Here is a 12,131-nt window from a genome sequence, read left to right as displayed (position 1 = left end):
ATAAATGAACAATGAAGTGTCTGAGACTCGGTCATAAAAGTCACTGCAGTCTCCTTGCTCATCCCCTTGGAGCACTCACTCTAGAAGCCAGCTTAGTCGTATTTCGAGAACACTGAGGTAACCCAGTGGAGAGGCCCATATGAAAGAACCGGGGCTTTCTCCCAACAGCCAGCAAGGAAACTGGTTTCAACAGCTGTGTGAGTAAGCCATCTTGGAAGGTAATCCACGAGCCCATGTCAGGCTTCAGATGACGGCAACCGCATGAAACACTGAGCCAGGCCACTCAGCTGAATTTCTCCTGGATTCACAACTCTCGGCAGCAGTATGAGATAATATTGTGTTAAGCCATTACTTTGGGGTACTTTGTTAGGCAGCAGTAGTCCATTAATGCACTGCCAAATTTGGGCGATATCTTTATCCAGGGGCGCCTGTCCATTTAGTCCAATCTAAGCCAGAATCTGCTACTTCAGTTTAGAAAACACCCTTGATCTGACCACCCTCAGTATCAGATCAAATACCTTCTCAGTTCAGGTCAGTCGCTCAGTCGTGTCCGACTCTTTGCGACCCCATGAATCGCAGCACGCCAGGCCTCCCTGTCCATCACCAACTCCCAGAGTTCACTCAGACTCCCATCCATCGAGTCAGTGATGCCATCCAGCCATCTCATCCTCTGTCGTCCCCTTCTCCTCCTGCCCCCAATCCCTCCCAGCATCAAAGTCTTTTCCAACGAGTCAACTCTTCACATGAGGTGGCCAAAGTACTGGAGTTTCACCTTTAGCGCCATTCCTTCCAAAGAACTCCCAGGGCTGATCTTCTTCAGAATGGACTGGCTGGATCTCCTTGCAGTCCAAGGGACTCTCAAGAGTCTTCTCCAACACCACAGTTCAAAAGCATCAACTCTTCAGTGCTCAGCCTTCTTCACAGTCCAACTCTAACACCGATACATGACCACAGGAAAAACCATAGCCTTGACTAGCCGGACCTTAGTTGGCAAAGTAATGTCTCTTCTTTTGAATATGCTCTCTAGGTTGGTCATAACTTTTCACTCACCTGAATATCTTACCAGCCTAGCCTAGCCTCAGCAATGATCCTCTCAGTTGAGCCAGAATCCACCCTCACCCTTAGGGTCCTCTTACTAAGTTTCCATCCACTGACACCCACTCTGTTGTTGTTGTCCATTGCTTTTCAGTCTCTCTTTGCAATCCCATGGACCCACCTTGTTCCTTAGGTATAAATCCCAGCTGCATCCCTGCTGGAGTCAGACACAAGCTCAGTCTCTCTCCCATATTATAATACCCCACTGTAGTACTCTTACCTTGAATAAAGTTTTTCTTACCACCTTTAGTAAGTGTTATGAATATTTTTGTTTTAACATTTCCAAGTTCTGTGAGTAAGGATTATTCTCAAAGGAATATAGTTTTATGTATTTACTCTTTATACTGTATTCATCTGGGGGAACAAATTTCTAGAATTAACACATTTCGTGTTTTCACCATACAAACAAAATATCTTTTAAAATATGTTAACATATGTTAAAAAAATGTAGTAATCTGAAAAGGATGTGTATATAGATATGTCAGTGTATATACACACATACCCTCAGAGCTCCAAGGAAAACTTAATTCTCAGTAAACTATACATGAAAACATTCAGCATGCAAATAGTGAAATCTTTGAAATTAACTTGCCAAAAATCATAGAGAATGAAATATTAATTTAAACAATGTGTACATAAAAATATTAGCGATTCAGACAAAATTGCTATATAAAGGTAGGACAAGCCCTAAACCCTCTTTGGGGCAAAAAAAAAAAAAAAAAAAAAAAAGAAGAGAAAAGAAAAGAAATCCTCAATATCATGCAATAGCCTATAATGGAAAAGAACCCAGAAAAGAATAGATATGTATCTGCATAACAAAATCACTCTGATATACATCTGAAACTCAACATTGTAAATCAAATATAACTAAAGAAAAAAAAATTGTAAAGAAAGCATTTGAAATACAAAATTATAAAGAAAAAAAATCTTAAAGAAAGTAGAAGGTATATATGAATTGAAACAAAAATAGCAAACAACAGAAATAAAACTTGTTGGGAAAATAAAATAAGAGCTGCTTCTTGGAAAAAGAAAATCAGAAACATTGATACAACTGTGGAAGATCTAACAAGGGGAGCAGGAGGTTGATTCCGATACTGGAAATGAGAAATGGAATGGTATTCTGAGAGGATAATATTCAACTCTGAGTGGAATTACTTCTGTTTCAGGAAAGGTCCAGTCAAGCAAAAATCTGGGAAAAGAAAGGGAAGGAAAGAAAGAGGAAGAGAGACAGGGGACGAAAGGAAGAATAGGAAAGGAAGGGAGAAAGAAAGAAAAGTAAATGTCTCCACAAATGTTGTGAACTATGCAATAAAACAATTATCTTCAAGATTTAAAACAGAAATGGAAGTTTTATATAGCCAGATACTGATTGCTTGTGGTGTACTCAGGAAAAGAAAATCCATTTACACATCACTGTTTAGAAGTCCTGGTGAATACGATATGATTATTTAAAAAATAAAAATAAATAAAATATGCCAAAATATTTGTACAAAATATTTGTAAAAATATTTGTAAAACTCATGTCCACTGAGTTGGTGATACCATCCATACATCTCATCCTTCGCCGCCCACTTCTTCTCCTGCCCTCAGTCTTTCCCAGCATCGAGGTGTTTTCCAATGACTTGGCTTTTCACATCAGGTGGCCAAACTATTGGGTCTTCAGCTTCAAAATCAGTCCTTCCTGGGAATATTCAGAGTTGATTGCCCTTAGGATTGACTGGTTGGATCTTGCTGTCCAAGGGGCTCTCAATGGTCTTCACCAACACCACAGTTCAAAAGCATCAAATCTTCAGCACTCAGCCTTCTTTATGATCCAACTGTCATATCCATACATGACTGCTGGAAAAACCATAGTTGTGACTAGATGGACTTTGTCAGCAAAGAAATGTCTCTGCTTTTTAATATGCTGTCTAGGTTTGTCATAGCTTTTCTTCCAAGGGCCACATATCTTTTAAGCTCATGGCTGCAGTCACCATCCACAATCGTTTTGGACCCCAAGAAACTAAAGTCTGCTACTGTTTCCATTGTTTCTCTGTACAAATTTAACTGTGTCCCACAATTTTTGCTGAATAGAATGTTCATTATCATTCACTTCCAAGTATATCCTAATATTCTCTTCTTAAGACAACACTATATATTGTATGGACTTCCCTGGTCACTCAACTGGTAAATCACTTCCCAGCCAATGCAGGAGACACAAGAGGCCTGGGTTCGATCCCAGGCCAGGAAAATCCCCTGGAGAAAATAATGGCAATCTGCTCCGGTAGTCTTGCATGAAAATTCCATGGAGATATATAGTATGTATTAATATAGTTATTGATAGTTTCCAAATGAATGGCATTTTAAAAGATGTTTCTTGCTCAATTTCTCATTATTGCATTGTAGTCAGATGACACAGTCTAAATATTATTGATCCTTTGTATTTGAAGATTTCCATTCAGTTAAGTCATACTTTAGATTTCCATCTCAGTGAAGTCAAAATGAAGTGGGTTTTATGTAGAGAAAATACTTGCAATGTCTAAAATGTGTATATGTGAAATGACCTCCTTTATTCCAGCAGGGTACCTTTCAGTAGGGTACCTTTAACTAAGTTCCAGGTTTTATTCAAATTTTACCAGTTTTTCCACAAATGTTCTTTCCCAGTTTCATATTCCCATATAGGATACTGAATTGCATGAGGATATATAGCAAAAAGCTACAAATATGTCCCTTAGCTTACTCTGGTCTATAGCAGTTTCTTAAATTTTCCTTGTTTTTCATGACTTTTGACAATTTTCAGGAGTCCTTCAGGGACAGGTATTTCGCAGAATGACTCTCTCTATGGGTTTGGTATGTTTCCTGATTGCCCTGGGGTTTATATAATTTTAGAACTATACCTCCAAGGGAAAATATCTTTGTCATCACTTCCCATCAAGGATTCATACCATCAATATGACTTACCACTAGTTCCTCTGCCATAAAGTTGTGTCCTTCCTGCTGACATATTCTGTTCTTTGGAAACAAGCCACTAAACCCAGCTGACACTTAGGGAGGGGCATGGAACCTCATCTTGAGGACGATATCTAAGAGACACAAACATTACTGTGTATACAAGGTAATTGAAACTCATTTATAAGGAAGATCTGGTTCTTCTAGCCATATCTTTTGATTTTAAATTAATTAAATTAAAGTAAAGACTTAATAGGTTCCCCAGTTGGTGCTGTGGTAAAGAACTTTCCTGCAAGTACAGGAGACGTAAAAGACGTGGGCTCAACCCCTGGGTCAGGAAGATCCCCTGGAAAGGGAAATGGCAACCCACTCCAGTATTATTGCCTGAGAATCCCATGGACAGAGGAGCCTGGTGTGCTACATTGATGGGGTTGCAAAGAGTTGGACAGACTGAAGCGGCTGAACATACACACAATTTTAATACCTCAGTCACACTAGCTACATTTTAACATTTCCAAAGTGGCATATTAGACAAAGACAGAGAAAACATTTTCATTGAGAATTCCTTAGTGATACGGTTGTTAGGGATTTGTGCTTCCACTGCAGGGGCAGAGATTCTATCCCTGGTTGAAGATCTAAGATCCCTTAATCCTCACAGCAAGGCCAAAAAAGAAAAAAAAAAAAAAAGAAGAAGAAGAAAATCCCATCATGATAAAGGATATAAACAGGTCACCTCATAGAAGAGAAAAGTGTACATTTTGTGAAAAGCTGATCGTCTTATTAAGGAATATATGTAATAATTACTTAAAATGTTTCTATTCCTGCAGAAATGTCTGTGAATAGCACTGACTTAGGTCATTATTTGGCCAACCTTTCTTCTTTCCAAATATAATGCACATTAACACATGAAACTGCTTTAGCTCTGTCTCAAAAATTTGCTATTATCACTACCATTCAGTTCAAATAGTGTTTTGCCCATAACAATTTCTCTTAGGAGCAATAAGTTATTTAGGTTCAGAAGCAGGAGAAGGAGAAGCCTAAACCGCAACATTAAAGTGGCTTGTGAATTACAGGCGTGCCACTTTTGCACTTTGGGTTCCTGGCAATCCTTACTCTATCCTCAGCCTGTTTGCAGTGATATTGCTTCATTTTCAAACTTTGGGAGTTCTGTCCTCCTCAGTTATCTTTCTGTTTTTTTTTTTTTTTTTTGCTCATGCCACAGAACCTGTGGGATCTTAGTTCCACAACCAGGTGTTGAACCCTGGCCATTGACAGTGACAACATCAAGTCCTAACCACTGAACAAACAGGGAATTCTCATATATTTTTCTTTCTTTCTATCAAATATTTATTCATTTACTTGGCTGCACTTGTGTTTATTTCCAGCACTAGTGCCCTTCAATCTTCACTGTAGCATGTGGTAGCATGAATTTAAATTGTCACATGCGGTATTTTAGGTTGCAGTATGTGGGATCTAATACCCCGACCAGGGGATGAACTTGGATGCCCTAATTTGGGAGCACCGAGTATTTCCACTGGACTGCAGGGATGTCCTTCCCATGATCGAAAGCAGGTCTCCCACATTGCAAGAGAATTCCTTACTGTCTGAACTACCATAGCTTTGACTTTAAGAACGTTGGTCAGCAGAGTGATGCCTTTTTTTTTTTTTAAATGCTGTCTATGTTTGCCATAGCTTTTCTTCCAAGGAGCTAGCTTCTTTTAATTTTGTGGCTACATTCACCATCCATAGTGATTTTGGAGTCCAAGAAAATAAAATCTGCTGTTATTTTCAATTTTTCACCATTTGTTTGCCATAAAGTGATCAGACCAGATGTCGTGATCTTCAGTTTTTGAATGTTGAGTTTTAAGCCAGTCTTTTCAATCTCCCCTTTCACCATCATCAAGAGGCTCTTCATTTTCTGCCATTAGGGTGACACCATCTGCATATCTGAGGCTGTTGCTATTTCTCCCAGCAATCTTGATTCCAGATTGTGCTTCATCCAGCCCAGTGTTTTTCATGATGCATTCTGCATTTAAGTTAAATAAGCAGGGCAACAGTATATAATCTGTTGTAATCAGTATATAATCTGATGTACTCCTTTCCCTATTTGCAACCAGTCCCTTGTTCCATGTCCAGTTCTAACTGTTGCTTCTTGACCTGCATACAGATTTCTCAGGAGGCAGGTCAGATGGTCCGGTTTTCCCATCTCTTTCAGAATTTTCCAAAGTTTGTTGTGGTTCACACAGTCAAAGATCTCATCACTTAATGGAAAATAGATGAAGAAACAATGGAAACAGTGAGAGGCGTTATTTTTTTTTGAGTTCCAAAATCACTGCAGATGGTAACTGCAGCCACGAAATTAAAAGATGCTTGCTCCTTGGAACAAAAGCTGTGACAAATCTAGAAAGCCTATGGAAAAGCAGAGACATTCCTTTGCCAACAAAGGTCCACGTAATCCAGGCTATTGTTCTTCCACTAGCCACGTATGGATGTGAGAGTTGGAGCATAAAGATGGCTGAGCACCAAAGAACTGATGCTTTTGAACTGTGGTGTTGGTGATTATTCTTGAGTTTCTCTTGAACTGACAGCGAGATCAAGCCAGTCAGTCCTACAGGAAATCAACCGTGAATATTCACTGTAAGGAATGATACTGAAAGCGAAGCTCCAATACTTTGGCCACCTTATGAGGAGAGCTGACTGATTAGAATACACCCTAATGCTGGAAAAGATTGAAGGAAGGAGGAGGAGGGGATGACAGAGAGTGAGATGGTTGGGGGACATCACAGACTAAATGGATTTGAGCTTGAGCAAGCTCCAGGGGACGGTGAAGGATAGAGAAGCCTGGTGTGTCGCAGTCCATGGGATCACGAAGAGTGAACACGACTGCCCAACAGCAAATTATTTTTTGTCTTGCTTGATGTTTTTCCTGTTTCTGCAGTTTTTCACTTCTAATTGAATTTGTTCTTTGAAACATAGGGAAGGTCTAGGACCTAAAGTTTTTCTAAAAATAAGAGACAAGGTACATTGTTGGAGGTTGGGCAGGGGATGGTCTATCACTGGGAAAGCCCTGCAGAGTCCTGCTCAGTTATATGAGGAAACAGACTGACAATGCCAAGTGTTCAGTGGAAATGGAAATGCCAATAGTGTTAGTGGAGATACACACTGCTTCAATCAGTTTGAAGAAAACATTTGATTGTACCTGCATATTAGAATGGCTCAGTCAGTAACATCTGCATGCAATGGAGGAGACCTTGGTTTGAACCCTGGGTCAGGAAACTCCTCTGGAGAAGAAAATGCCAACCCATTGTTGTATTCCTGCCTGGGAAATTCTATGGACAGTGGGGCCTGGTTGGCTAGAGTCTATAGGGTTGTAACAGTTAAATACCATTTAGCAACTAAACCACTACCACATGCATTATCAGAAAATCTCATGTCTAGACATATATATATATATATATATATATATATATATATATATATGTGTGTGTGTGTGTGTATGTATATGTATGTGTATATATATATATATATATATACACATACATATCCACAAATTTCAGGCACAGTAAAATGGACATATAAGAGTATGCCCATTCATCCGAGGGAATTGTACCCAGCAATGAAAAAGAATGTTCCACAGCTACATACAATAAGAATGCATCTCACTTATTTAAAGGGAAACCAAGACTAGGGGAACAGAAAGTCTATTGTGTGATTCTATTTATTTAAAATTTGAAACAAAGAAAAATGAATCCCAGGTGCTAGTGGTCAGAGAAGCGGTTACTTTAGGGGGCAGAGCATGGCCAGGAAGGAACATGGAGATTTCAAAGCTACTTGACAGTAGAGAGATGAAACAAATACAATCTCAGTTACAGTAACGACAGACTTTATTTACGTGGGCTCCAAAATAACTGTAGATTGTTACTGATGCTGTGAAATTTAAAAGATGCTCACTCCTTGGAAGAAAAGTTGTGAAAAACTTTGGCCTCCTCATGGGAAGAGTCAACTCATTGGGAAAAAACACTTGATACAGGGAAATATTGAAGGCAGGAGCAGAAGGCATGACAGATGCTGTGATGATTGGATAGCATCAGCAACCTAATGGAATGAGTTTGAGCAAACTTCAGGAGATGGTGATGGACAGGGAAGCCTGGCATACTAAAGTTCATAGGGTCACAGGGAGTCAGACACGACTGAGCAACTGAACAACAAAAGCCAGGCAGGGTCTTTATATACAGCTGGCTGAATCTTAATAGGGCTTTTTTGAATTTCTGGAAATGGGTAGAGCATAATTTTTTAGCCCGATCCCTTGCTGCAACACGTCTGGAATATTTTGTGTTTGTAGACAATCTCCTTGGCAATTTTTCTGGGTGGTGCTTGGGAGTCAGAGTTCCTCACAATGATGGATGCTGTCTCTCTTAGTCCCAGCTGAACTGAACTTCGGATCATGACCTCTGTTTCAGGAGGCAACCCTCGCAATTGCTCTTCTTTTTGAATGACAGATGATTCTTGGTTTGGGTTTCTGTCTTTTCCTTCAGGTTCAAACACTGTAGCCAGCACTTGGAACATGGAAAGACCCTCTTGTTCCAGTGCCTCCAAGCGTGATTTACGAAGGATGTCACCAGTTTGAAAATTTCGAGGCAAAACAGACAAATTATTCATGTTTCCATGCCATGTTCTAGAATACGCCTCTACATTCCCAAAGGCTGACAGTCTGTAATTGCAAACACGGCACACATAGGACATTTTGCCTGGTTTGTGACTGTCCTTCATGTGCTGTAAGAGAACCTGATCTGTTTTGAAGGACAATTCACAGATATTACAGACCGTGGAGGGCTCCCAGGAAGCATGGACACTTTCAGTGTGACACTGCAGCTGGAACGAGGTGGCAAACTGGGGGTGGCAGTGCTGGCAGGTAGTTTGGATTTCCCAGCTGTCACCCTTCTGCCTCTCAAGCTCTAGATGGTTCCTCAGGTGGGTCATATACTTGACATAGTTTAGAACTCTCAAGCAGCTGAGGCATTTAAAGGCTGTGTGAGTCTTCTGTTCTGGTGCCGTCTCTTGTATGCTGTCATGGTAAAAGGCATCAAATAACGTGGTCAGATTTACTTTCATGGGATCAGCAGTCTTACTCTGATTTTCAAGAGTCAAAAAGTCCATTTTCTCCAGCCCTTACAAACTGCATGTTCCTTCTGGATCCATAAGACTGAAGCATACCTGATCATTGGCATGAGTCCATGAAAATGATGCCCCACCATGAACATGGCTCGGTGAGGTCGGGGAATCTTCCAAGGTCATAATCGTGTTTTTCCAGGAGAGATACCTGGAGGGCCATGGTGGAGGCAGGTCCCCCTGGGATTCCATTGCTGAGTTTGGGTCTTTTGGGATTTCCACTGTTAAATTTTACATCTGAAGTGGGACACCACTTTGAATTAAGAGGGCTTTCATCCTTGCCTCCTAATGAGAGAACAGCTCCAGAGAAACAGTGAGGCCGCAGAGAGAGCAATTCTGAATTGTGAAGGACAGTTTCCGAAGAGCGCGTTTTATATTCAGGTTTAGATGAAGGCTCAGAAATAATAGAACTGCCTCTTCCTCCCCATGCAGACTGAGAAACTGGTGATACGGAGCTGGCTCTGATGCTGGGGTCCTAAGATCTGCAGGTTGCAACGTGCAGGAGGGATCCGGTGGGATCCAGGAGGATCACGTGGTCCTTCATTCTTCTTGAAGATGAGTCCCTGGTCACTCTGTTCAAAACGTTAGAAATGACTGGCTTTGAACTTGAAGTCACTCTGACAAAGAGGGTTTCAGCATCCTCACTGATGTGCTCCACTCCAACAAAAATGACCTCAGCATCTTCATGTCCTTATCTCTGGATTTGGATGCAGCAGTCATTTTCTCAGGTTGTGGTGGTGCTTGTGCTTCCTTACACGGGAAGAGATGGGCCATTTTGCAATCACTTTTGCTTCAAGTGGCCCCTGCTAGTGTTTCTTCCACCGGAAAGCAATCACCAGACAAGGTCATCCCCTCCGATCTCAGGTGTCACTCTCTGTGGTTTCAGATAACCCTCAGTTGTTCACCGAGAATATTAAATGGAAAACTCCAGAAATATAGAACTCATGCGTTTTAAACTGCAGGCCATTCTGAGGACTGTGATTGGAATCTCACACCATCCTGCTTCCTCCTGCCCAGAATGTGAATTGCTCCTTACTCCTGCACATCCCACTCGTCTGTCACTCGGTTACCACAATGACTGTTGAGATGTCACAGGGCTTGTGACCAAGTTATCCTTATTTTACTCAATAATGGCCACAAACCATAAATGGAGTGATGCTTTCCACTTAGATATGCCAGAGAAAATCCATTAAGTGCTACCTTTAAGTGAAAAGATCGAAGTTCTCAATTTGATATAAAAAGAGAAAGAAAAAATGCATGCTGAGGTTGCTAATATCTGTGGTGAATGTGAAGAAGAGAAAATAAGTCTGGGTTAGTTTTGCTGTCAAACTTCAAACTACAAAAGGTATGGACACACAGCATAATAAGTGCTTAGTTAGGGTGAAAACAAAATCACACAATTAGTACAGTAATATATTTTACATAGAGACTACACTCACAAAACTTTCATAAAAGTATATTGTTATAATTGTTCTATGTTATTATTACACCTTCCCTGGTGGCTCAGACGGTAAAGTGTCTGTCGACAATTTGGGAGAGCCGGGTTCAATCCCTGGGTCCGAAATATCCTCTGAAGAAGGAAATGGCAACCCAGTCCAGAATTCTTGCCTGGGAAATCCCATGGACAGAGGAGCGTAATAAGCTGCAGTCCATGGGGTTGCAAAGAGTTGGACACGACTGAGCGACTTCACTTTTACTTTGCTGTTATTATTAGGCAGTTGCCAATCTCTTACTGTGCTTTTATAAAATAAACTTCATCACAGGTATGTTTGCATGGAAGAACCATTGTGTATATAGAGTTTGATACTGTGTGAGGTTACCGATGTCCCCTGGGGGTCTTGAAACTTATTCTCTGCCGATAAGTGGTGAAGATTATATTTCTTTCAAAAGACAAAATTAGTACTTGATTTAATCATTGGCTGAAACATTGAGATAACTATTAACACCCTTAGACATAAGGAAACATCTCAAACTCAGTTAAGTGACATGACCGTTTTAAACTTCCTTCTCCAGCCACCACTTTTGCCTTGTCTCCCCGTGGTGGCCCCAGTGCTCCTGTTCAACTCTGCAGGAGAGCTGGTAGGCACCGTTTTGCTTATAGATCTACAATCTCACTCAGAAATACTGACTGACAGAAAATGTCCAAAAGAGCCCCCAGCTGTCCCTTGGGTGTGCCTCTCACTCCCTCCACTCTCTGAGTCCAGAAGGCACCATAGTCTATACATGGATCCAAAATATTTTTTAAAAAATTCCAGCCAGTTCTAATAGCAAGGCTTGAACCTGCCTCATGTTGGCAACTCTCTCTCTCTCTAGAGAGCATTTACACTGTACTTGAAACTATTTACACAGCATCAACATTGTATTAGGTATTATAGGGAATGTGGAGATGATTTAAAGCATGTGGGAGTATCCCCTTAAGTTACATGCAAAGACTGCACCATTTTATGCAATGGACTTGAGCACCCATGGATTTTAATATCTCCAGGTGCAGGGTTCCCAGACCCTATCTCCCAAGGGTACCGAGGAGGAAGGATGGGGACATCTCAAGACTTCTACTTCTCCGCCTGCCTTGGATGCTGTCTCAAGTACCCAACTCCTGACCTGCCTCGGTCCACAGTTTCCCTGCCAGGCTTTCCAGACCATGATGTCAGAAAGCACAGCCTCCCCCAACTCACATGCCATATTCAGCTCCAGAGCTATTGGGTTGCTGTATTTTGGTTTCTCGAACAACATGTAGTGTCTGTCAGTGCTACATGTCTGCTGCATAAATAAACAGTAACTGTTATTAAACAATCATGCATCTGTACCACAGGCTCGGCCCACTCATTCCTGGCTCCACAGGTACTTACACTTGATCTTAGCCAAAAGGGTGAGAAGCAATTTCTCCAAGCATTTAATGACTTCCAAATCTGAATGAAAAACAAACTACCATGCAAGAG

The 12,131-nt window shown here is 41.0% G+C and overlaps 1 pseudogene; it reads right to left on the bottom strand.

Moving 5' to 3' along the window:
* Positions 1 to 8,269: 8,269 nt before the first annotated feature.
* Positions 8,270 to 9,966, bottom strand: LOC128071081 (zinc finger protein 280A-like; annotated as a pseudogene).
* Positions 9,967 to 12,131: the final 2,165 nt, after the last annotated feature.

Source organism: Budorcas taxicolor, chromosome Y, assembly GCF_023091745.1.
Source record: "Budorcas taxicolor isolate Tak-1 chromosome Y, Takin1.1, whole genome shotgun sequence".
Lineage (NCBI taxonomy): Eukaryota > Metazoa > Chordata > Mammalia > Artiodactyla > Bovidae > Budorcas > Budorcas taxicolor.
This window is presented reverse-complemented; position numbering and strand designations above follow the sequence as displayed.